This window comes from Zootoca vivipara, chromosome 1, assembly GCF_963506605.1.
Source record: "Zootoca vivipara chromosome 1, rZooViv1.1, whole genome shotgun sequence".
Taxonomy (NCBI): Eukaryota; Metazoa; Chordata; class Lepidosauria; order Squamata; family Lacertidae; genus Zootoca; species Zootoca vivipara.
The window spans coordinates 47411829-47439565 of record NC_083276.1 but is presented as its reverse complement, the minus strand read 5'-3'; the positions used below and the strand labels follow the sequence as shown (position 1 = coordinate 47439565).

Sequence of the window (27737 nt, the reverse complement as noted above, 5' to 3'; positions counted from 1 at the left end):
AAAAATAGCATTTTAAGTCTTAACAATAGTCCTGCTTTAAGCACATGCATTTGTAGTGTTGACTGGCACTTTCCCTCTTCCCAGATATTTTCATATTGATGTGGGCCAAATTAGATTCATTTTTATACATCTAGAATTTAGATAAGTCCTCAGGACACGTTTGATCACCTCTGCATGACATGTATACGATTGCCACTGAGAGCAGACTCCTTAGCCAGTGATGTCACTGGTGAGAGGCAAGAACAATGGGATATCCTGTGAATATTCACAGGAGTGTAGGGCTGCCATACGTCCGGGATTTGACCATCGAAAATGGCATCCAGGTGGAATTTTGTGAAAGCGGCAAAAATGTCCATATCGGAAGTGTTGATTTTTTGCAATTTTCCTAAAAAATAGTTACAATCTTCTTTTTTTGAGATTATGCAAAAAAACCCTTAAAAACCTTGCCTCCCCCGCCCCCCAATTAAAAGCTCAGCAACTTTGCCACTTTTTTAAATACAGGAGTGAAATAGGGGGAATCTTTCTGTTCAGATTATTTCTGCCTCTTCTAGCTTTTTCAGATGAAGTTTGTTTATTATAACTTCATTTAGTGTATTTTAAAATGTTCAATAATGTTGCACTGTGCTGTGCTAACCTAGTTCAGGAGAAAGACACATGTACTAAGAGAAAAACAGCTTTCCCTATGCTCATCACATTATCATAATTGATTGATGGTTAACTTTCATTGCACTTAAATTTTTCTGTACTGTCCAGTTCTGAATCTGCTTCTGTACTGTTTTTACAAAATTTATTTATATTGTGGTGGGGATAGTGAAGAACAAACCGTTAACAGCTGGAAATTTGGTTGATTAAATGAAGTGCAGAGAAATTTACAAGAGGAACTGTTCCTTGAAAAACTCCAGTGCATTGAAATATGAAAGCATCCTGGCTATTTCATACCAGTTTCCATAGTTTCCTGCCAAAACTAATAAACCACTGACACCACAATTTGAAAATGGTAAATGTTTTATCAATCATAGGTTGTTGCAAATCCCAAAAACAAATAGACGTATCTATGTAGACACCTGGAGAGTCTCTTAATCCTGGAAGATCATATTCTGTTCAGACGGTGATTCAGAACCCCTTGTGGTCATAGAAAATTATGCTTGTGCCAGCTATTGAGAGGCACCACATAATAATGGAAATTACAGAACATTATGGGATATTATTTTTTTACTGTGCAATTAAGTACAGCTTCTGAATAGGTAAGTATAAAACAGTAAAGATGGTTAAAAGATTGAAATTTGTTAAAGTCCTTTAACCTTAATATATCTATTAAGGATTTATTTCACAACAGCAGGGAACTTTATTGTGAGTGGAGTTTTTGAAGTATAACTTTATATGACTAGCTTAAAGTTGCACAGTGAAATTTGTGTCAAATTCATAATAATGATTTCAGTTATATATGTACAAAATAATGCTTATTTTAAAGGGACATATTTGCAGTGTAAAAAGTAATGCATTCCGATGGCCAGCCCTTTGTTCTACCTTAACCCTGAGCTGAATTTAGAATGAAAGAATCATTTATTGCTTGTTCCCATCTCTGTGGCTGAAGCTCTGAAAACTGCTGCTTTTCTCAATTTGTAAATTTAAACTTTAACTCTAAGTGGCCCCACATCTGTACTTTAGTAAACAAAGAGATCAAGAACAATATAGGGAATTTTCTTTTACATAGCCATGTACATGTGTGTATGTGTACATACTCACACATACAAACATACAAATTTACCAGGAGCATGCAGATTTACTTTTTCACCAGTAAATAGTGAGCAACTTTAACTTCATCTAAAGTTGAAATCACTTAGCAGAATAATTGACCATATGTCAAACTCACCTGATGATTGCCAGACTTCAGTGCCTCAAGGGAGAAGAATGAAATTATTTATGGCTATACAGTTTTGATTTTAAAAGAGGTGAATCTATTATGTGCTCCCTGGTCTTCTAAATAATGAAATACAACATTAGAGCAGACCTTAGCTTTTAATACTTTAATCATCTTGAGAACACTGACTCCTCTGTGAACCAGTAATGATAGCTGGGATCAATAGTCAGATCAATAATGGAATGGGCAGTCAAGTTACTTATAAAGAGATAAATAATTGCTTCTATCATTTAGGGAACAACTATGGCTTTATGATTTTCATTAAACACATTTCAAGCAATTGGTCTAAATCCACTTAGCACACTACCTAAATTTAATTTCTACCTTTGTTAATATAAAAACTGCCTAGCTTCTCTTTTTTACTGTTTTGCACCTACCTAAGGATGGAGATAGACTTGAGAAACAGTCTGTTTTTCTACTGCCAGAGATGTGGAACCAGCCATGATTATACTTTTTTGGAGTAGGCCTCGGTACAACCTGTTAACTGCACAGTATGTAAAAGAGTCTCAGTTGAATGCCTACCACTTCCTGCTTTAAGGCTCTTACCAATTTACAATCTAGGCTGATGAAAAACTTGGAAACTTGAAAGCTTACACACTGCTTTTGATATTTTGGTTGTCCTAAGGAAGGTATTGACTTACTGTATTGGTCCGAATATAAGCCACACTTTTTTCCCCTTTCAAGTTCTGATCGTGAAAAGTTAAAGTGCGTCTCATATTCGGGCCCTTATGTTGCCGGCAAAGCTGTGCGGCTTCCCCCCACCCAAGAAGCAGCCCAGGACTGTGGCCGGCCACTGCTCCAAAGCTTCCCCTGAGCTGTCGGAACGAAGCGGGCAAGAGGGGGAGCCACACCACTTTGCCGGCGGCCACCCACTTCCCTACGAGGGTTCGAGGGAGGCTTTGGAGCGGCAGGCGGGCTGAGCGCCGTTGGCTCGTGCTCCCGGGTGTCACGGTCTGATCGGCGGGCGTCAGGACCAGAGGCAAGATGGTGGTGAAGAAGCAGGGTCGAAGGCAGAGGCGAAGGTCCACGGGGCACGAAGCAGGGCGAAGGCAAAGCAAGGGTCCAGGAACAAGAAGCAAGGCGAAGGTCCACGGGGCAAGAGCAAGGCGAAGGCGAAGCAAGGGTCCAAGGAGCAAGGAGCAAGACGAAGGATCCAGGAACAAGAAGCAAGGCGAAGGTCCACGGGGCAGGAGCAAGGCGAAGGCGAGGCAGGGGTCCAAGAAGCACGGCAGCAACAAGGCAAGGGTCCAAGGAACAGGAGGCCAGATGCAACCAGGCAGGGATAGCGTTGCTGTGGCAAAGAGCTGAAGGGAAATGCTGGGCTTTTATCCCTCCCAGCTCCTGCCACCAGGTGCAGTGAGATCTCAAGTGGCCTCACCTGGGTGATTACTCCTTGCTTCTCCAGCACAAGCTGAGGACTTCACCTGTGTGGCCACGCCTTGCTTCTCCAGCACAAGTTGAGGCATGTCCCAGTCCTGCAAAGCACTACAGGCCCCAGAGCCTGACTCCTGCCCATACTCCTGACACCGGGCTACTCTCGGGGGTGGGAGTTGAGCAGCCTGCCCGATGCTCCCAAGCCTCCCCTGAGCTGTCTAAGGAAGGGGGAAGGGGGAGTCCGCCGGCAAAGCTGTGTGGCTCTCCCCCTGCCCCCAGAGAGCAGCGCGGGGCAATGGCGCGCAGCCTGCCCACCGCTCTCAAGCCTCCCTCGAGCTGTCAAAAAGAAGGGGGAAGGCTGCTGGCAAAGTGGTGCGATTCTCCCCTCCAGAGAGCAGCCGGGAGGATGGGGCACCGGCGCGCAGCCCACCCGCCACTCCCAAGCCTCTCCTGAGCTCCCAGAAAGAAGGGGGAAGGCTGCTGGCAAAGTGGTACAGCTCCCCCTGAGGAAGCAGTCATGGTATTGTGTGTCCCCCCTCCCACCATCAATTTTTAAGGTGTGGCTTACTTGTGGGTGAGGCTTATATTCGGGTCAATACGATGATATGGTTATTGGAAGCTTCCTCTTCAGTTCATAAAAAGTTCCACCTCATGTTACCTTTGTGGTGTAGGACTTCCTATTGCTTTTTCCTGCACCACTCAAGTAATATCATAAGTCCTGAGCCATGTTGGGAGGAAGCACTCTAGCTCCCACACTGATATTGCTCCAGTTTCTGGCACAGGCAGTGCTGACATGGAGGAATCGACCATGTTCATAGGAGTTACAGTAATGTTGATTTCTAAAATTATTTCAAATCAACAAATAGTGAAATAATCAAAGTCAAAGACAAATCCTGTACTTAGCTCTACAATTCATTCAAACATCTCATGGCAGGTTCTGGTTTTCTCATTGATTTTTAAGGGCAAACTATTTTTTTGTTTCCCACCCTTTGTTCCTGACAGGACTTGCTCGAAGCCTGATTATTCAGTCAGCTCTTCTTCAAGCTCTGGATTCTGAGTCGTTTTCATAAAGTAACTCTTCAAATATATTCCATGGTAGCCCATTATAGCAATCATTGCCAGGAATTATCCTACAAATTTCCAACAAGATATGAAACAGCTTGGTTTTACAAGATGCATATATGTGGCACTATTTCTTGTCCAAAATAGTCATCCATAATATGACACACTGGTAAAGCAATGCCCACATACCCAAAACACAGCACAGATTAGGGGAAAAAAGTCATTTGTGCTTTCTAAAAATAATTTTGAGAGAGCTGAAAAGAGTAAGCCACAGACTGAACATTCAGAAAAGCAGGCAATATTATGCTATCCTGGTTGTGTCTGTGTACAGAAATAACCCCCTTCTTTGTTCTGCTTGGTTTCTGTGGGATTTTAATAATTTAAACAGAAATGATTATCAAAATAAGTTGAATTAGAATGGTCAAGAAAAATAAAGCAGACCCTCCTCTCAACAATCAAATACTGAGCAACTCAATCTTCAGCAGGTAGATTAATATACTTGATTAATAACATCAATACTGTATATAAAAAGGTAAAGGTAAAGGATCCCTGACAGTTAAGTCCAGTCACAGATGACTCTGGGGATGCGGCACTCATCTTGCTTTACAGGCCGAGGGAGCAGGCAGCTTCTGGGTCATGTGGCCAGCATGACTAAGCCACTACTGGCACAACGGAACACCGAAACCAGAGCAGCGCACGGAAATGCCGTTTACCTTACCGCCGGAGCGGTACCTAGTTATCTACTTGCATTTTTTGGCGTGCTTTCAAACTGCTAGGTTGGCAGGAGCTGGGACAGAGCATTGGGAGATCACCGCTTCGCAGGGATTCGAACTGCCGACATTCTGATCGGCAAGCCCAAGAGGCTCAGTGGTTTAGATCACAGCGCCACCCGCGTCCCTCCAATACTGTATACTAATAGCGTAATCAGATACCTGTTACTCAGAAGCAAGCGCCATTATATTATTAGATCTTACTTCCAGGTAAGTGTGCATAGTTTTACAGCCCAAATCACATGGTCTAGTCAGTGTATCACAGCAAGTAGGGGTTCAAGGGAGGCTGTATCTTCTCTGTAATGCAGCAATCCTCTATGGGATAAGTTATAGTTGACTTCAGCTAGTTATGAGTTTATAGCCAGAGAGTTAAGCTCATTATTATGTAATGTCATTCTTTTAAGCTCTTCCTCTGGATTCAATTATAACTTTGATTTAAGTCATGTCTAGGATGACTCATAATTGTTAAATCCCATTTGCTGTTGCTTAAATTGTGTAACAGTACCTTTTCAAAATCTAGAATGGAAATGATAGGGATTAAACTTGTTTGAAAATTCATAAGAAGCTTATTAACTCATTTTTATAATTCTAAAATAATCAAACATTGCATACAAGAACTGCATACATAATACCCTCCAACATTTATCCGATGAAAATAGGGATGTCCCATTCCATAATTATAATTTTCTCTTTACACACCAAACATATTACTGGGTTGCCACAGCTACTCTGGGCAGCTTCCAATATATATAAAAACATAATAAAACATTAAACATAAAAAACTTCCCTATACAGAATTTTCTTCAGATGGCTTGGGGGGTCGGATAACTCCATACCCCGAAACATTTCTCCAGTGAAAATAGGGACATCCCAAGGAAAAGTAGGACATTCCAGGATCAAATCAGAAACTGGGATGGCTTCTCTAAATCAGGGATGTCCCTGGAAAAAGGGACACTTGAAGGGTATGTGCATATCTGAAAAACACAATAAAACTATTAATTAAAAAAAACTATATATAAGAACATTTATCAGTGATAAGCCTCTCTGGCCCTGCCCCATAACCAGCATAAGATAGAATCATAGAATTGTAAGGGACTCTGAGGATCAGCTATTCCACCCCACCCCCCTGCAATGGAGGAATATGCAGCTGTCCCATACAGGAATTGAACCTGCAACCTTGGTGTTATCAGCACCATGCTCTAACCAGCTGAGCTATTCAGGCTGAGAGAATTTTCTATCCCTCTCCAGGTTTCCAATCAAGATTGATTTGATTTGATATTTTTATTCCACTTTTCTAACAACAGTGTTGAGCTTAAAGCGGCTCACATTATAACAATATAAAAAATTAAAGAACATTACAGTAAGTATAATATCAAAAACGCCATAACATATAAATTAGGCAGCCAATGTTTGCAATCAATTAGAGAATGACTTTTTCAAGTGAACTTACACAGAAGTGCATCTCCTGTTGCCTAGGGTTGCCATATTTCAAACAGTGAAAATCCGGACAGAAAAGTTGTTGAGCATTTTTTGGTAAAATCACAAAAATGCAGTTTTTGAGCTATTTTAAAGGCAAATCTGACACAGGCTGCCATACATCCATATCTTCCTGCACATTTGGCTGATTTCCGCCTCGACACTGCTGATGAATGCGATATTCCGGATATGTCCGGAAAATTCCAGACATATTGCAACCCTACTGTTGCCCCGTCATCTAAACTGTATTAAAGATGGGAAATACAGTATCTGTCTGAGACTGGAGAGCCACTGCCAATCAGAGTGGGTGATATTGGAAAGTATAAACAAATTGTCTGTCTGAGTATGGCAGCTTATATTCCTAGTTAGATAAAATTATTTCATTATTGACAGACTTTGGCTTTCCTCAGTAGTGGGTGAGTGGGGAGGAATAACATACTGCTGTGAAAAAGAGCATTACATTTTTAAGCTGTAGGCTGATGTGCAACATGGATAACCAAGAGTTTATAGACATTTGTTGCAAAAACAGTTTGGTGTGTTGAGCTTTTCTACAGACAGGTTCTTATATCATAGACATAGGTGGCGTTACATGGTGTTTTCAATGGATTCATTTTTCCATTTGCTCTTTATGTCTCCTTCTGTCTGTAACTGTTGAATCATTCATAAATCACACTAAAAGAGGTGGCAAAGCATAACAGACATGCTATAAAAGTTTGTAAAATAAAAAAATTCCTTCAGTAGCACCTTAAAGACCAACTAAGTTTTTATTTTATTTTATTTTTTTAGTTGGTCTTTTTTAGTTGGTCTTTAAGGTGCTACTGAAGGAATTTTTTTATTTTACTTCGATCCAGACCAACACGGCTACCTACCTGTATAAAAGTTTGGCAATTGATACATAGCTAGAATGAAGATTTGGCATGCATATACTCTGCAAGTAGCCTTTTCTGTTCTTTTTAAGGAAACTGCAGCTATGATATAATCATGGCTATTAAAATGAAAAAAGTCAATTATTTCAAAGTAATGAGTAACCTTGCTATATGTTTCCATTACAGTATCATTCCATGTTGTGTACAGATTTACATCAACCGCTTAATGCACTGAAATTCATTTTATGCACTATCACCTTAGTTTTCTGGTGATGAATAATATTGATCTATTACAGTGGTACCTTGGTTTTCAAACGTAATGCGTTCCGGAAGACCGTTCGAGTTCTGAAATGTTCGAAAACTGAGGCGCAGACAGTCACAAAAACAAATTGGTTGCAAGAGAGCTCCCGAGATTAGCTGAACACAGATTGATTGCACGCGGAAGCCGTGTGGCATGTTTGACTTCTGAGGCGTGTTCAAAAACCGAAGCATTTACTTCCAGGTTTATGGCATTCATAAACCAAAATGTTTGTCAACGGAGACGTTCAAAAACCGAGGTGCCACAGTATTTCCATTTGTGTACTGTCCTTCATCCGTTACTGATTCTAGGATAGACCACAGAATAAAACAAACCATGTCAATTAAACAAAACAGTAAAATCACATGGCAAAGCAGCAATTTTAAACCTACTTTACAGCTGGCAAATTACCTCAACCCTTCACAAAGGCCTGGGTGAAGGCAAACATTTTTGCCTGGTGCTAGTATGCAGTCATTTAGAGCCTCTGCATGTCCTTTCCTTTCCTCCTGGCTTGGGAAACCTGTGTCCCTTCAGATGATGTTGGACTCCAACTCCCATCAACCCCAGCCAACATTACCAATGGCCAGAGATTCTGGGAGTTGTAGTTCAGCAGCATCTGGAAGGCCACAGGTTCTCTACCTCTCTGCTGCTTTATGCAGTGATTTCTTTAGTTTTCAGAGTTCAGGAAGGAATATGAAAACTATACCTCTTATCTGGAGCATAACAATCCTTTATGTTTTGAGTGTTATTCTTTTTTTATAGCTGAACTCACTTGAATGTAGCACACCATGCCTGATCACGCTAATAGTAATTCCACTGTTGGCCTTTCAGTAGTTTTGTTCTTGTAACAGCCAATCCCCGTACAAATTGTTGATCTGCTTCATGTGACTATGTAGTGCACTGATGCACTTTGATTAAATGAGCTTAAAAATCACAGTTGGGGTGAACGTGCAAGCCTGGCTGCTGACCCAAATAAATGAAAGTTCATTTTTATGGATGGATGGGGTCAGCGAAGCTTGCACTTGAGTTTTAGTTTTGATCTACATGTCATCTTCATTTCTATTGTTGTGGAAAGCTTTGATTTTCAGTTTGTGGTGTTTTGTGCTGCAGGCATGCCAAGTTAGCTGTTTGTGTGTGCTGAGGCCAAGAAGTATGTTAATTAACAAGTTAGAACATTTTAACTATTTCCATATTTATCAATCTTGCCGAGTAATGTTACAACCAAGCCTTCCATGGATTAGCTGCTTTCGTTGTTTGCTTTAGGTTTTATTGCCAAGAGGAAGCTAACTTTTCAGTATGCTGCAGTATAGTCAAATTAATTAAGTGTGAGAATGTAGGATGGGCTACTAATGGAGATCCCTTTGGAAGGACAGGAATTATTCTCTAAATGCTTGTTGCACATTGTATCACTGCCTATCTATCTATATTTCTTTAAAATGACTACATAAGTAGGTTGACAGTTGCTGCAGCCTGAGAGAGATGAGCGATTTTTGGTTTGAAACCCACACTTGCATCTGTCACACTTGCAGTAAAGGCAACGGGTAGACTACATTGTAGGCCGTAGTAGCCTATTCTCTCTCAGCACAGCCACTTCCAACATGTGACATGGGGTCAAATAATTGTGTTTACTTTGAAATTCACTTTAGCAGGACTGTGTTCTTAATGCTTCACACCAAATATTTTAAATACATTGAGCGTTTGTAAGTATAAGAGCTGGCAACTGGGTTTGTGTATTTTTCTTATTCCCTCCTCTTCCCTTTTAGATTGTAAGTCTGAGGGCATGAAATGTCTTGTTTTCTGTTGATCTGGAAGCTGCTATGGAAGACTTTTAGACTGAAGAGAAAGGTAAAAATGCTATGAATACAGGCGGCGGCCATTTTGTGTGTGTCCAATAGACGCATGATGCACAGGTCCTTTTGGACCTGGAAGAGGGCAGAACAGGGGTATAACAGGGTGAGGCAAGCTTTGGCACGCTCCGCTGATGCTGGGGGCAGGGGCGGCAACACCACCCCCGTGCAAAATGGTTGCTGCCTGTAAATAATAGTTAAGTTATAAAGATTTATATTATAAACTACCCTGTGATCCTTGGATATGGGTGGCATAGAAACTTCATATATAATAACGAGCAAAAATGCTTTTCTTTGCTGCTACATACGAATTAGGATAGAGGACATGTGTGGTGCTGGAATAAATAAAATATATAGTTGTGTGGAGTACTTTTGTTCAGAATGTCATACACTTCATTCCATCCCTCCACCATTGTTTTTTCTCTCCCCCCCCCAATAATCTGTCAGCATGCTATGCCCTCTCAGCATGGTCTATCCTCATTGGGCTGTGTTTGGGTTTTGTGGGGGCTGCACACACTGATGTTCTGTCACAACAACATTAACATTATGGATATTGCTGTTGTGAACCACCCTGTGATCTTCAGATGAAGGGCTGAACAAATTTAATAAACAATAAATACAGTGGAACCTCTGGTTACGTACCGTCCTCCTTACGAACGCTTCAGGTAACGAGCTCCGCTAACCCAGAAGCAGGTGCTCCTGGTAGCGAACTTTGCCCCAGGATGTGAGCGGAAGCCGCGCGGTGGCAGTGGGATGCCCCCTTAGTGAAAGCATACCTCAGGTTAAGAACGGTTTCGGGTTAAGAATGGACCTCCGGAATGAATTAAGTTCATAACCAGAGGTACCACTGTTAATTAAAATACTATATATAAAAAGTTGTTTATCTCCCTTTCCACAGTGAAGCAGGATAATCTGGATAATGAGCTGTGTCTGTGCACTTCTGTTTATGTGTTCCTTCGCCCTCCCTTGCTTGTTTTTCTCAAGAGAAGGAAAGAGGAGAGAAAGGGAGTCAAGGACAAAGACTGTCCATCTTCCGTTCATCTTCTTAGCCCCTCTGCACTACTTACCTCTTCTCCTTGCCTTTCCTGCCTGCCAGCTAGCCCATGGTGCTTTAAATCCTCCTGGATTGCGGTAATTGTTCCAAGCCCTTCATCAGCCACTTCAGTTTCTTCCCCTGCACACCTGCTTTTCTTTTCCAACTCACTTAAAATTCCAAGGTTCCTGATCAAGCTCAGTCATCATTTGGTTGTATTGGCTTCACCCCCTGCTGTGTTTCCTCCTACCCTTGGTACTTCTGCAATATTTTTCCCCAAGCCTGTTGTAGAAGGATGGTACTGTTTTGGCCTCAGCAGGCATCAGCACTGGATAACGAGTTCAGGGATAATGAATAGGGAAATATGGAATTCTTTTTCTAAATTTGTAAAGAGCTTGTTGTTTTTGACATTTCTACTAAATGACTAGGCTTGCTTGAAAGTATGCCAGTATGGAATGATCAATGACTGGTCTAAATGCCATTAGATCCAACTCATATTTGTTGTTGTTTAGTCGTTTAGTCGTGTCCGACTCTTCGTGACCCCATGGACCATAGCACGCCAGGCACTCCTGTCTTCCACTGCCTCCCGCAGTTTGGTCAAACTCATGTTCGTAGCTTCGAAAACACTGTCCAACCATCTCGTCCTCTGTCGTCCCCTTCTCCTAGTGCCCTCCATCTTTCCCAACATCAAGGTCTTTTCCAAGGATTCTTCTCTTCTCATGAGGTGGCCAAAGTATTGGAGCCTCAGCTTCACGATCTGTCCTTCCAGGGAGCACTCAGGGCTGATTTCCTTCAGAATGGATAGGTTTGATCTTCTTGCAGTCCATGGGACTCTCAAGAGTCTCCTCCAGCACCAACTCCAGCACCAACTCATATATTGCTGGGCAATGCCCATGGACCAGCCACAGGCAACATAATATGGACCAGCCTTCCCTAACTTGGTGTCTTCCAGGTATTTTAGGCTATAACACCCATCAGTCTCATCTTCAACTTGTGTTTGCAGAAGAGTGTCTGAATTCCTCGAGATGACCTTTTTGTTCTCTAATGCCCACCATCTAGATTTATGCATTGCAGAGTGAATAAGGTATATGGCAAGACTAAAATCCAGAGGTTATCTAACATCATTTGCTATTGTTTCAGTTCAAATTACCTTGAGCAGGACTCACCTAATGCGTTCTATCAGCACAAGCCCTGCACAAGGACTTCTGCTTGCGCAATGGAGCTTTCCCCCCCTCTTTCCCCCGTACTCACACCCTCCAAAACTGGCTTTGGGGTGTGTGAGGAGAACCGCCAGAACAATACACAGGGTGAGTAGGGGGGTCCTTCCATCTTGCAGGCTGCAATTCTTGTGCTGATAGCGTGTCATTGAATTCCACCCCTTGTCATGCATTTCAGATTTCCCATGCAGTTGAATGAAATTAATCCTTGTATTCTTAGATCCATAATGTCACACTTCTCAAAAGATGACTAGTAATATGGGAAAATTTGCCTTGCAAAGTGCATGTCAGCACTTTTCATTGTGTTTTTTTAATTAGTGTGTATACTTTACATACGATAAGATAACTTTTTTGGGAAGTGTGCATCTTTCCCTTACTACACTGTTATCTATGTACTTAAGAAACCCTTACCAAGTTTCTCATGGGAAAAGCTAGAGTGAAGGAGCGTAGTGAAGCAAAGCATTACCTTGTGCTGAATTCTTAAGTGAAAAGCAAGGCAACAAGAGTTACAGTCAGCCAGTTTGAAGGAGTGCTCTTGATGTTGTGTGTGAGTGTGTGTGGTGGTAGGGAGCCCTGCCATTAAAAACAGATTTGGCCATTGTGTTGATTTTAGAAACATTCCCTGATGCTGGAACTAACTGTGAAGAGGCAGAAAGTGGATTTCTCCAGAGCACTTTCTGCATTTTTCATATTTATCTCTTGCTTGAAGATTTTCTCATGTTCTTACATCTGCCTCTGTTAATTATAGCAGGACTGCTATTGCCATGCCAGCAGATTTGTTTATGTCTAATGGAACAGCTTTTTCTGCTTAAGGAAAGCTTGAACTGTGTTCAGGCTCAACCTTGGTTGCCCTGCATACGTAATAGTAGAGGCTGTAGAGGGCTGTGGGGGCAGTTAAAATCTCAAACACATTGAGATTTTATTGTTCTTAATTAAATAGTGAGGGGAAATATCAGTATCATTTTCCTTCTGTTGCTCAGCATCAGGAACTTTACTTTTGTTAGATGTTGAAATTATATTTCAATATGGGTTATTTTTACTGTCTTTTTAAAAATGTTAGATGGATATTTAATAGTCTTTCTCTTTGCTGGAGTATATTCCACATGTGTACCATTTTATTTCTCTACTACAGCAATCCCATGCACAATTCCTAGAGTGTACATCCCATTGAACTCAATGGATGTCAGACTTACTGCTGAGTAATGATGCATAGAATTGCAAAAATGGGTCCACATGGCTAAAGACAGGGAGGGCAATCTGTATAGTCACACACATTTTGTCAAAATAATGGTTGAAGCCATGTATTTATTTATTTATTTATTTGTACTAAAATGTGGTGTCAAGTACTTAAATCATTACCATGCAAAGAGAGATTTGGCTAGAGAAGGTATAAATCTCCTGTAGCCTGATACCGGCTCCTTATCTGGATCATTAATGAAGGTGTGGTACTAATACTGTACATATAAATGTAAGAAAAATTAAACAGATTTAGCAGCAACCTTTGCTAAAGGATCGGTGGGGTATAAAAGATCAGGTAGAAGCTAACAGCATAAAACATAGTTGTTGTTTAGTCGTTTAGTCGTGTCCGACTCTTCGTGACCCCATGGACCAGAGCACGCCAGGCACTCCTGTCTTGCACTGCCTCCCGCAGTTTGGTCAAACTCATGTTCGTAGCTTCGAGAACACTGTCCAACCATCTTGTCCTCTGTCGTCCCCTTCTCCTAGTGCCCTCAATCTTTCCCAACATCAGGGTCTTTTCCAAGGATTCTTCTCTTCTCATGAGGTGGCCAAAGTATTGGAGCCTCAGCTTCACGATCTGTCCTTCCAGGGAGCACTCAGGGCTGATTTCCTTAAGAATGGATAGGTTTGATCTTCTTGCAGTCCATGGGACTCTCAAGAGTCTCCTCCAGCACCATAATTCAAAAGCATCAATTCTTCGGCGATCAGCCTTCTTTATGGTCCAACTCTCACTTCCATACATCACTACTGGGAAAACCATAGCTTTAACTATACGGACCTTTGTCGGCAAGGTGATGTCTCTGCTTTTTAAGATGCTGTCTAGGTTTGTCATTGCTTTTCTCCCAAGAAGCAGGCGTCTTTTAATTTCGTGACTGCTGTCACCATCTGCAGTGATCAAGGAACCCAAGAAAGTAAAATCTCTCACTGCCTCCATTTCTTCCCCTTCTATTTGCCAGGAGGTGATGGGACCAGTGGCCATGATCTTGGTTTTTTTGATGTTGAGCTTCAGACCATATTTTGCGCTCTCCTCTTTCACCCTCATTAAAAGGTTCTTTAATTCCTCCTCGCTTTCTGCCATCAAGGTTGTGTCATCTGCATATCTGAGGTTGTTGATATTTCTTCCGGCAATCTTAATTCCGGCTTGGGATTCATCTAGTCCAGCCTTTCGCATGATGAATTCTGCATATAAGTTAAATAAGCAGGGAGACAATATACAACCTTGTCGTACTCCTTTCCCAATTTTGAACCAATCAGTTGTTCCATATCCAGTTCTAACTGTAGCTTCTTGTCCCACATAGAGATTTCTCAGGAGACAGATGAGGTGATCAGGCACTCCCATTTCTTTAAGAACTTGCCATAGTTTGCTGTGGTCGACACAGTCAAAGGCTTTTGCATAGTCAATGAAGCAGAAGTAGACGTTTTTCTGGAACTCTCTAGCTTTCTCCATAATCCAGCGCATGTTTGCTATTTGGTCTCTGGTTCCTCTGCCCTTTCGAAATCCAGCTTGCACTTCTGGGAGTTCTCGGTCCACATACTGCCTAAGCCTGCCTTGTAGAATTTTAAGCATAACCTTGCTAGCGTGTGAAATGAGCGCAATTGTGCGGTAGTTGCAGCATTCTTTGGCACTGCCCTTCTTTGGAATTGGGATGTAGACTGATCTTCTCCAATCCTCTGGCCATTGCTGAGTTTTCCAAACTTGCTGGCATATTGGGTGTAGCACCTTAACAGCATCATCTTTTAAAATTTTAAACAGTTCAGCTGGAATATCATCACTTCCACTGGCCTTGTTATTAGCAATGCTTTCTAAGGCCCATTTGACTTCACTCTCCAAGATGTCTGGCTCAAGGTCAGCAACCACACTACCTGAGGTGTACGAGACCTCCATATCTTTCTGGTATAATTCCTCTGTGTATTCTTGCCACCTCTTCTTGATGTCTTCTGCTTCTGTTAGGTCCTTACCACTTTTGTCCTTGATTATGGTAATCTTTGTACGAAATGTTCCTTTCATATCTCCAATTTTCTTGAACAGATCTCTGGTTTTCCCCATTCTATTGTTTTCCTCTATTTCTTTGCATTGCTCATTTAAGAAGACCCTCTTGTCTCTCCTTGCTGTTTTTTGGAAATCTGCATTCAGTTTCCTGTATCTTTCCCTATCTCCCTTGCATTTTGCTTGCCTCCTCTCCTCTGCTATTTGTAAGGCCTCGTTGGACAGCCATTTTGCTTTCTTGCATTTCCTTTTCCTTGGGATGGTTTTCATTGCTGCCTCCTGTATAATGTTACGAGCCTCCATCCATAGTTCTTCAGGCACTCTGTCCACCAAATCTAAATCCTTAAACCTGTTCCTCACTTCCACTGTGTATTCATAAGGGATTTGATTCAGATTGTATCTTACTGGCCCAGTGGTTTTTCCTACTTTCTTCAGTTTAAGCTGGAATTTTGCTATAAGAAGCTGATGATCTGAGTTACAGTCAGCTCCAGGTCTTGTTTTTGCTGACTGTATAGAGCTTCTCCATCTTTGGCTGCAGAGAATATAATCAATCTGATTTCGATGCTGTCCATTTGGTGATATCCATGTGTAGAGTCGTCTCTTGTGTTGTTGGAATAGAGTGTTTGTGATGACCAGCTTGTTCTCTTGACAGAACTCTATTAGCCTTTGCCCTGCTTCATTTTGAACTCCAAGGCCAAACTTGCCAGTTGTTCCTTTTATCTCTTGATTCCCTACTTTAGCATTCCAGTCCCCTGTAATGAGAAGAACATCCTTCTTTGGTGTCATTTCTAGAAGGTGTTGTAGGTCTTCATAGAATTGGTCAATTTCACTTTCTTCAGCACCGGTAGTTGGTGCATAAACTTGGATTACTGTGATGTTAAAAGGTCTGCCTTGGATTTGTATCGAGATCATTCTGTCATTTTTGAGATTGCATCCCATTACAGCTTTTGCCACTCTTTTATTGACTATGAGGGCCACTCCATTTCTGCTACAGGATTCTTGCCCACAGTAGTAGATATGATAGTCATCCGAACTGAATTCGCCCATTCCCTTCCATTTTAGTTCACTGATGCCCAGGATGTCGATATTTATTCTTGTCATCTCATTTTTGACCACATCCAGCTTACCTCCACTCATGGTTCTTACATTCCAGGTTCCTATGCAATATTTTTCTTTACAGCATCGGACTTTCCTTTCGCTTCCAGGCATATCCGCAACTGAGCGTCCTTTCGGCTTTGGCCCAGCCGCTTCATCAGCTCTGAATCTACTTGTACTTGTCCTCCGCTCTTCCTCAGTAGCATGTTGGACGCCTTCCGACCTGAGGGGCTCATCTTCCAGCGTAATAACTTTTATATGCCTGTTGTCTTTGTCCATGGAGTTTTCTTGGCAGGGTTACTGGAGTGGCTTGCCAGTTCCTTCTCCAGGTGGATCACGTTTAGTCAAAACTCTCCACTATGACCTGTCCATCTTGGGTGGCCCTGCATGGCATAGCTCATAGCTTCTCTGAGTTATTCAAGCCCCTTCGCCACGACAAGGCATTGATCCATGAAGGGGATAAAACATAGTAAAGGAGGACAAAAGATGATCCTTCCTTCCTTCCCTAAAGATACACAAGGGAAACCAACAACTCAGTTTTTAGCTCTGCCATTGGGTGTTAAAGATTGCATGCTTTTAGAGTATTGCTATGACTTTGTGGGTGCCAGACCTACCCCATTACCCATTAAATGTTAAAATATAAGCCATGTTAAAATATAAGACAGACTGGCATCCTGATGAAGTAATTGCCTGGAGAGATGGGTCATTAAAAGTGGGCAACGGGAAGGACCATTAAGAAGGCAAGGACTGTGCCAGACAAAAAATGGGAGAGGCCCCTCCTCCAGCTCTGAGTCAGGCAGAAGACAGGAAGAGACTCTTTGAAGCAGAGTGGAGAGCTTAGGGTTTTTTTTTTTTTTGCAATGATGTTGCTGTAAAATACAGCAAGCTGGAGAGAGGACCAGAGCCACATTTTAATTTAGAGCATGTTTGATTTCTGTTTGAATCCAAGGCTGTAGCTATGAGAGAAGACAGACCCTCTTGGAGTGTAATGCTGGGAGCCTCTCCATCGCAGGCTCAGGTTGTATATATGTGTTAATAAACTATATATATATATCATAAAGACATCACAGTCTCCACTGTGCTTCATTTCCAATAGGAAATACAGACCCTGAGTAAAAACCTGGGAACTCTGGAATTTCACACAGCTTGGAGATTGGGGTGGCGTATTCTGACGCCTACAGCTCTTTGAAGCTGCAAATGTCAAAACCAATACCTCTGGAAAAGCTGGAAGGTGTTTTGTTTTGTTTTGTTTTAAAAATAACCTTGTAGTGATAGCCTTGTAGTGATAGCCACAAGAATATTCTTTGTGTGTGAAGAACCTAGTCTCAAAAATGGAAAGTTTAATGGAAAGAATTTACATGTCACGTTATGAAATATAAGTTGACTTGCAAGTAGGAACAGAAATATTACTATCTCAAGGGTGCCGAAAGAAGAGTCAGCTCCCCAGCCCAGGGATAATTCTAGTTGATCAAAGACAACTTTCCAGACGAGTAGATAAAGCAGGTTTATATCTCATGTTACATGTTAGTTAAGTAACTACTTTAAATTTTACAGTTGTCTTATTAATAGTAAAGAAGATGAACTTGAGACCATATCTGTATTGACATTTAATCCACATTTGACATTCTGGGGAAGCTAAACCAAAATAGGTAAAGAGAGAACTAGAATTTACACAGGTATTTTTTTGGGGGGTAAGTTTGATGGTAAAGGTAAAAGGTAAAAGACCCCTGGACGGTTAAGTCCAGTCAAAGGCGACTATGGGATGCGGTGCTCATCTCATTTTTCAGACCAAGGAGCTGCCATTTGTCCACAGACAGCTTTCTGGGTCATGTGGCCGGCATGACTAAACAGTTTCTGGTGCAAAGGGACACTGTGATGAGTGCCAGAGTACACAGAAACGCTGTTTACCTTCCCGCCGCAGCGGTATCTATGACCTATTTGCACTGGTGTGCTTTTGAACTGCTAGGTTGGCAGGAGCTGGGACAGAGCAACGGGAGCTCACCCCGTCAGGCGAATTCGAACCACCAACTTTCCAATCGGCAGGCCCAAGAGGGTCAGTGGCTTAGACCACAGCGCCACCCGTGTCCCACAGTAGCTAGTCCTAATACAGTAGCTTATATTTGTTGTAGGGGTTTGTACCATGAGAGTGATCTTAGCTGCTGAAATTGAGACAATTTGGGCAAAGTTCCAAACATATATTCATGATTAGAATCAATAAAGGCAACATTTGGGGATTCATGTTTCACAACTGCTACTTAATGGGTATTGATAATAACATTCTCTGTGTTTTGAGCTTCATGTGTGTAATATTTTTCTGTCTCTCAAGACATATAGTTATGGGATACTCAGTATCCAAAGAGGGAGTTAGCTTTGTAAGTGCAAAATATAATGAGGAGAAAACATTCTTAGGAAGTCTGTGCAAATTCTTAAAATTTGTTTTACTTTGCAAGCATTTGACAGGTGAATTGACAGTTGCACCCAACAACACTGAAGCCATTGTTTGGGTGGGGTGAGAATCTGATATTGTTCCACTTGAAATAAGCCTCGTTAGGAAATGCTTGGAAATTCTAGCTGTACTATTGACTGAACTCAGTCAAGTGGAAAAGTTTTCAGGTTTTTGCACTAAATGGTGAGGGGGAAGGAGAGGGAACTAATTCAACCTGGATATGGCGGCTTACTTGACAAGCTTCTAACAGAGTGAAACGTATGTATGTTCTGCAGATGAATTTATTGGCTGGAAACTACAGACAAACATCCCCGTTTGTCTGGTTATCCACATACTTTGAAAAATGTCTATCTTTTCACATGTGATGAAATTAATACAGTCTATAGAATCTGACACATGTATTAGTGGACAAAAAGTAAAGAAAATAAGAATGTCCAACATGATTAAGTCTCAGATCACTGCAGCTGATCTGTCATTCTTAGGCAATCTACCTGGAAGGTGAGCAATGCAGACCAGAAGTGATGCTGAGGATGCAATGGAAAGGAGTGCAAATGGGAGGCTGTAACTAAGAAGTTGAATCTTGATTTTTGGATATTTATTTACTATATTATATTTTATTAACTTGTAATGCAATAAAAAGAGGCAGAAAAATAATTAAGTAGTCCTCCAATACCTTCAGCAATTTTCAGGAGCTCCATGGGGAAGACCACAGGACACCACAAATTTAAAGTGGCTATACTGTAGCTTTTTCCACATTGTTCAATACAACCCAGTGATTACACATCAGACAAGGCAAATTTGCAAATTCAAACAAACTTTTGTGTGTAGGAAAAGTTAAATATATACAGAAACTGCATAAAATATTCCTCTGTTAAGTGCATTAATAAGCTATTCATATCTTCTGCAATCATTCAAATTCCTTGATACACACTTACCTCTCTGTACTACATGTGCGGAATGGATCACCCATAGTATCTGTAATGAGTAAAATGTTACTGATGTATGATTACCCTCAGAACAATTAATAAAAACAACACTGTTGACAAAATTATATTTTGGATCAACTTGTGTACATAATTTTTAGATTAGCTGCCAGTTGGAATTAATTATCCCCTCCCCACAATCCATTGTTTTCCAGGAGGAACCTTGACATTCAATACTATAATAACAATATTTGTTTATGGTTCCAGCTTACTTTTCCTAATGTGGAATTAAGTTTAAGATTTTAGTTCAGATCTAGTGGTTATGGTTCTCTGTCCCGGAATTCATTTGTGACGTTAAAGGAGATCTCACTAACTCTACTAAGATTCATTTTTTAAAAAATTGTCCAGTAGCACCATAGAGACCAAGTAAGTTTGTTCTTGGTATGAGCTTTTGTGTGCATCCACACTTCTTCAGATACACTGAAACAGTATATAAGTCACCAGACCCTTATATATAGTGAGAGGGTGGGGAGGGGTATTACTCAGAAGGGTGGTGGGAATGGGTGATTGGCTGATAGGTGTGGTAAACCTGTTTACGACTGCAATTGGTCTTACAGGAAAAAGCAAGGGATGAGATGGCCAAAAATAGCTTTATCATGTAAAATGAGATAAGAATCCATTGTCTCTATTCAGACCAGGTCTTGCCATGGTTTTAATTTACTAAGATTCTATTATAGTAGTGCACTGTGTCCTTTATAGTTTACCTATCAAAATGTGTGAAACAATTGTAAATGTATCAGAAAATCATTCTTTAAGTTCTAGTTTGAGGTTTCACCTCTCTCCTTTATTTCTTTCATGCCTTTTATTTCTGATGTCAGTGCTATAACTAATTATTTGGAAAAATGCCCCTGATATCTTTCAAGTAATGACTTCTCAACAGTTATTCAGTGATGAGATACTGGATTTCATTCATCTGTTAGTATGAGGCCACTCTGGCACATCTTGGCTAGCAACATTGGTTTTGTACATGTATGCAGGTATATTTAGTAGGCTGGCAAAATGTTTATATATTCTCTGTTAATGGTTTATGATAGAGCTGTGAATAATTGTATTGTAGCAACTTTTTGAAGCTATTGCATATGCAATGCTTTTATTAGATTAGTATATGATTTAATATTGTGATTTTAATATTTCTTCCTGGGGTAGCTTGAGGATCTTGTTAGGATTATTAGGCAAGATATAAAATCCATACAATAAATAAGTAGTCCATGTGGGCGAAACGAGGGCCAGACAGTCTAAAAGTGAAGGCCTGGACCTTTATGTCTTTAGCAGCATGTTGATTCCTGTTCCTTCATCTTTTGTGCATTTGTATGGCTACTTATATTTCCCCTAGACTAACCTAGCTATCAAGTTGATAAATTTTCTGCAGCAGTAGTTCAATTTGAGACCAAACTTGACTTGTTCTTAGACGATATATGCACTCTGGTTGACTTTATTTGTATTACATGGTTAAATATGATCTTGGTTCATTGGGATCTGATCTAAACAAAAATCTCCCTGATTTAGTGAGACTTTTCCTCCCTCTGAAATAGCTTTTCAGCAGCTGGGCTGATTGAAAACAGACAGCAGCTGGCATCAAACTAGCATTATATCATTTGTGTTTATATTTCCTACCCACACATTCTTTACTTTTAATGGTATATTAATTTTGAAACAGCATGTGACATACTGTTATAATTACATCATTTGGAACTGTGTTTATTCCCAAGAGCACATATTTGATTTAGGAACTGTTTTTCCTGCTTTCTGTTATTCATGGCATGGCCAGCAGGCTTCTGCAGGAGGACCTGATGCTTATACCACTTTAAAGGTTTGCAGGCCCATGACACAGAAGCCCATTGAAACATCTCGGTGGGGATAGTGAATGATTTAGGTTTGATAAAGTGCATTGGGGTTGATTAAACTTTAATAACAGCTTGGTGACTTCAGTGCAGGGCACATTCATTCACTTCTCTCTCTTTTGCTTTGTAAACATCAGTCACTTTATGAGGAGTTTTATGTGTTTATATATGGTGCTTGTAATAGGGTTGAACGTCCGGCCTTCGGTCTTGTTCAGCAGGAAGCAATGGTTCTTGAGGCTATTTGTTAAAGGAAAACTGTAATAAATTTTAGTGCTCCTTAAAGCAGCTAAACAAAAATGTCCTTAATTAGAATAAGTAAGTTGAGGAAATTTCAAGGCTGTATCTTTTTAAAACAGAATTTTCCAGTATTAGTTGAGCAGCTGTGTAAACGTAAAAGCTGCCATTTTAAATTATTTGCAGTTGGAAGTGTAGCTTGGAGATATATGATTATCTGAAGATAAATATTCAGTAGTAGCACAAACTGCAACTAGAAACTACTCTGTTGCAGGTCATTTCACAGTGCAGTTTATCTCTTCCTGTTTTTGTTCATTTTGCAGTGCGTGCTGCCCAGGTCCTTTACCTATGTGGGCCTGTTGTTCTCCTTCAAAGAACATCTCTCTTAGATAAAGAGCAGGCTTTTCGAGCAGCCTGTCATCAAATCAGTTGATCCAAGCATTGTGCAGCATGCCACTTGGACCTCAAATGGATTGTTTATGTTTAAGTGGACTGTGGATAAGACTGTGCGCTCAGGAGAAGCAAGGAGCCCGCAGTATTGCTACTGTATCCAGATCACATTCTTTAATAGGTTCCAATAGCAGCTTTTTCAAATGTGAATGATAAACAAGACAGTCTAAGTACTTTATTCAAACAAGTTGCTTCAAGCATTGGATGGTACAGAAGCAAAAAGATATGCAAATGCATTCGCTGCATAAGTTGTAAAAATGTATTTTCTCAGATACTTTACTGGGATGGGCGGGGTAGAAATAATAATAATAATAATATATTATTATTATTATTATTATTATTATTATTATTCTGTAATCAATGGAAGCAAATTTGTTTTGTTTCTGTAGATCAATCTTTCAGTAAAGAAAAAAGTTAATGTTAAACATGGCACCATATTTTGAAATTATTACCAAAATGGTGCTGTAAATATAATGATTATAAAATGAAAAAATGAAATAGCTTGTGTATTTTTCTCTTTATTTAGTAGGTTTACACTTTACAGTGTAGCATATTTGTACTTAAAGTCCACATGCAGTAGGTTATTTTAGGTTGGGTGACAATTTCCAAGCAAGTACATGTCTGCTTCCTAAGCCCTGTAAGAGAAAAGTATCGGCCAGAATGAACTTGTAGATTATTGAAGATGTGGTGTGGTTTCAGCTGAGATCTGGAAGTGACAACAAGTGATGGTCTGTTCATTTTCTCTTCCTTCTAGATTGGTCCTGTAATAGACTATTTCTGGGTACCAGTTTGGGCTTGTCATTATGTTTTTTTCCACTACAATGAGTCAGTATTGCAGTTCACAGACTACCTAACATAAATTTCTAGGTTGTAAGTCTCTGCCCAATGAGTCTGTGAATGATATGGTTGTATTGAAGGCCTTGGCTGTAGACAGCTGATTTTGTGATGTGTTCTGATGGAAGCTGCAAGCTTGTAAATATGTGTAGAAGTCAGTGTTTCCTACATAGGGTGGTGATTTATATATCCAGAAAGTGAAACATTTGTGTGGATTGATATAGGCTTAGCCTTAGGCTAATGGTGGGCTGAAAGTTACTGAAGTTCGTGTGGAACTGCACAACTGCCTCCTGTCCACGAGCCCAAAGATCACCAATATGTCTCAGGCAGAGAATAGGCATTTGTGAATGGGATAAGGAGGCATCTATAAAGATGTTGGCCCGCTATGAAGCTATGCAAGTGCCCATTGCAGTACCATTGACCAGAAGAGCTCCCCCAAACTGAGAGATTGTCAATAGGCTGTAGTTTCCTTTGGATGTTAGTGTTGTCCCATATGTTACTTGGGAGTACTGCTGACATATAGTTTGAGGGTTGAGTCCATGTAACCCTACACCTTGAATGCTATACTGCTGTCTGAAACTATAGGGCAAGGATGTCCAACTTCCAAGAGACTGTGATCTACTCACATGATTGTGTGTGTGTGTTTCAGGTCTAATAAATGAAAAGAGGCGCTCGGCGATTGATTGCTAAGGAGACAGTCAGCAAGCTCCGTCTTCCGTTCTAGCGATCTAGAGGACGGGGGGAGGGGGCGTGGCCGGATGGAGGAGCCAGTAATCTATTGCAGGATCAAGAATCTTTCCAGGAACAGTGGGACAGTATAGATTTGGAACAGCGGTTCGCAGAGGGGCATAGTTTTGAAGACAAAAGTTGGGACGAACTGGGTGGTGAACAGCTAGGAGAAGAAGAACTGGGAGAGAGCCTTAACTCTCTCTCGCTGGAAAGCCTACATCTGCCCAGCCCAAGGTCACGCAGGGCAGATAAGGTGGCAGCACAGAAAGCAAAGTGGTTGCGAGATCAGGTTGAAAGATGAGAAAGTAACGAAGGTGACTCGGGGGGAAGTGGGTGTAAACCTTAATTGGGAGCACCTTTACTCAGAGAATGGACTCTTTGTTCTTTCACTGGTTCATTAAAATCTCTTTAAATGATAAGAGACTATTTTTGCTTTCTTCTGCTTATCCACGGCCAAAGGGAGGGAGGAAGCCGCTTCCCCGAAGCCTGACAGAGGCATGGCTTTATGGATTTGGTTCTGCACATCTGCAGGAAATTTCTTCATCAGCTTGCATAGTTCCTCCCAGTACGTTTTTGAGCACAATTCAAAGTGTTGGTGCTGACCTTTAAAACCCTAAACGGCCTCGGTCCTGTATACCTGAAGGAGCATCTCCACCCCCATCATTTAGCCCGGACACTGAGATCCAGCGCCGAGGGCCTTCTGGCGGTTCCCTCACTGTGAGAAGCAAAGCTACAGGGAACTAGGCAGAGGGCCTTTTCAGTAGTGGTGCCTGCCCTGTGGAACGCCCTCCCATCGGAGGTCAAGGAGATAAATAACTACCTGACATTTAGAAAACACCTAAAGGCAGCCCTGTTTAGGGAAGTTTTTAATCTGTGATATTTTAATGTATTTTAATCTTTGTTGGAAGCCGCCCAGAGTGGTGGGGGAAACCCAGCCAGATGGGCGGGGTATAAATAAATAAATAAATAAATAAATAAATAATAATAATAATAATAATAATCCTCAACTGCGAATAAGAGAAATGAATGAATGAACGTGGTATTGAATGAATGTGGTGTTGATCAGCCTCCTTTTTGTAGAGGAAATTGGTTTTTTCATGATGATAGCAGCTCTTCCTTTGTCATCTCTTTGTTTATATTGTCACTGTTGCTTCTCAGTCTGTAGATAGCATCACACTGTAGATGTTCTGAAAATTAATGATACTTCCTGGTTCATGTGCTCATCAAAATAATCCTCTAAAAATAGCAAGGTTTGTGATGCTAAAAATAGTAACCTTACCCTGTTTCTCATATTTTAAGACATACCCATAAAATAAGCCATAGCAGGATTTCTAAGCATTCAAGGAATATAAGACATACCCCGAAAATAAGACATAGTGATAGGCGCAGCAGCAATGCCAGCCGCGGCAGGAGGAGAAGGAAAAAAATAAGACATCCCTTGAAAATAAGCCATAGTGTGTTTTTTTGAGGAAAAAATAAATATAAGACATGTCTTATAATATGAGGTTAGAGCAAATTATTTTGTGGCTGAAAACATCAGTCTGTCAGTCATTCTATACTTTGTGGATTACAAATGTAAAGAAATACATGCAATTACTCTATTAATAATTCTATGTTGTTGTTATTATTCTTGTGTAACTTTCATTGCTGGAAGGTCTCCATGTACACTTCAAGAATAATTTTCATTCTTAAATGCATGCAAAAATAATATGGTCAACTAGCCAGAGTCCTTCAGGCTTATGTTTGTCATCTTTACCTCTTGTCCAATTTTTTGATAGTTTTTAATGTTCCATGATTCAGGGATAATTTTCTTGATTAAGTATAGCTGTTGTTTTTAGTAGAAAGGAATAAACTGACAGCTGTGTTCTATTAACAGCAAGGCTGGGAAAGGAGCAGACACAACAGTTTTGTTTTTGTAGTTTTCTCTTCCGTGTTTAGCTCAATGCTGTTGCCTTATCTTGGTAGTGCTCTGAAATATCTACCAGACTACTTTGAAGTCATAGATCTAAGCTAAGAAAAAGTGAGTGCAATAAAATAGATTGAAGGATGTAAAGTAATAGGCTAAACACACAAACACATGCAAATAAATGTAGTATTCAGAATTTATGGTTAGTCTTTATGTAAATAATTGGCACTCTTCTACTACAGGTCACATCAAAGGTCATTTCCGCCAATTTTCACAAATAACTACTACGATGCAGCCTGTACCTTCAGAGTTGTGGCCTATTAACAATCACCATGAAAGGCAACAAAGATGTGGAATTGCAGATATGGAGCTGTGCCTATGTAATAATGGCCATGATGATTTTTCAGGGGTGATATTGCCGAGGAAAGAGTTCTGCTAGGATATAAATTACTGGACTAGAGCTATTTCCTGTCTTCAAACCTAACTGGTGAATATGAAATACGGAAGTGTTTTCAAAGTAGTTGTGAATTCTCTATGTCCAAGTTCCTGGGAGGAGGGACGTACCAATGGAAAACCTAGTTTGTGCATCAGTATTGGTACAAATTTTTTTATTCAATCTGGACCCATGTGACTAAACTTGCCCCAAAAGTTGTACCTACATTAGAAGTGCCATACAAAATGGCTTCAGAATTAATCAGTGATTAGATCTATCTTAGCTGTGTGGTAGTTTATTTATTTTTATTTTAAAAAAATCTACCCTCAAGTAATCATATTTTTGGAATTTTAGCTGTGCCACCTGGGTTGCATTAATCCTAATCTCTCAGCTGATTTGCAACTATCTTTGTGTATATACCATACTTCCACCTAGAATATATAGCTGGTAGTTGGACATGAAAGTTCCTTCATTAAGTTCCTGCATTTTAAGAAATGTTTGTAGCCAGTTTTTAGTATTTTTTGTATTTTATGAATAACCAGTACACCTGGATAATTTAATTTAATTATTTAATCAGATGTATCTTACTGATATCTTACCAAAATAGAATCACTGAAAGCATAACAAAATACTGGGGCATGCACATGCAAAAGGACTTTGAGTTTGTTTTTCTCAAACTCTGCTCCCTTCCTCATGCCATAGTCACAATGATACTGCTTTGTAACTGAATCAACTTTCAAAAGCAGTTTGTTGACTTGTGAAGGGAATTGATGCCCTGAACCCTTGAGGACTCATGAAATGCAACTCTTTAGATCTTGGCGTTGGTGCTTTGTTTCTTAATAAAACTGTAATTGTAAAGAGTGCTCATATACCAGTATGTAAAGAAGATTGCTGACTATGCAGATACAAGTTTTTGATGCAAAAGATTCCCACATATAAAATAGTTAAAAGGAGTGTGGGAATGTAATTAAACAATTTAAATATTTAATATATCTTAATATAAAGTAGATCTCAATGGGGCTAGATTCCAAAGAACACATCGGGTCCAGAGATGTGTGAGCAGATGACATTCTAATTATGTTGCTGTTCCACAAACATATTGTGCTCAAGAGCTAGTGGAAAACACACTCAAGCAAACATATTATTTCAGTTCTGTTTTCTCACACAGGAATCTTTCACTAAGTTAAAAAAATCTTCCGCTAACAAACATTCCAACCCATTGTGCCCTGGTAACATTTTTTGCTGTTTGGGTTTGTATTGTTTTATATGTCACTTCTTCTGATATTCCTTCCTATAGAACCATTTTATCTTCTTCCTCTGTATTACTGCATATATTATGAGGTCATATTATGCAGTCATATTATGTTTGAGTAATTTGACTGTCTGTTGAGATGTAGGAATTTCTGTTTTAACCATCTATTCCCTCTTAAAACATGTTCCCTTCCTTCAATTACTGTAGTTCATTTTACCTATATTCCTACCCACTCTGCATTATTTTATTAAAAACTGATAGATGTGTTATGCTGTGATCTCAGTCACGTGTATTGGGAAGTTCATAGGATCATAGAATTGTAGAGTTGGAAGGGACCCTGAGGATCATCTAGTCCAACTCCCTGCAGTGCAAGAATATACAGGGATCAAATCTGTAACCTTGGCATTATCAACACCACATTCTAACCAATAAAGTTAGACTTTC

General features: G+C 40.3%; 1 protein-coding gene and 1 non-coding gene across 5 annotated transcripts in view; one reads left to right on the top strand and one right to left on the bottom strand.

Moving 5' to 3' along the window:
- The window catches only part of RAD51B (RAD51 paralog B), a 305547-nt gene that overhangs the window by 33879 nt on the left and 243931 nt on the right, over positions 1–27737 (top strand). The window lies entirely within an intron of this gene.
- Positions 6276–6349, bottom strand: TRNAI-GAU (transfer RNA isoleucine (anticodon GAU)). Its single transcript has one exon. It is a non-coding gene; the product is annotated as a tRNA-Ile (tRNA).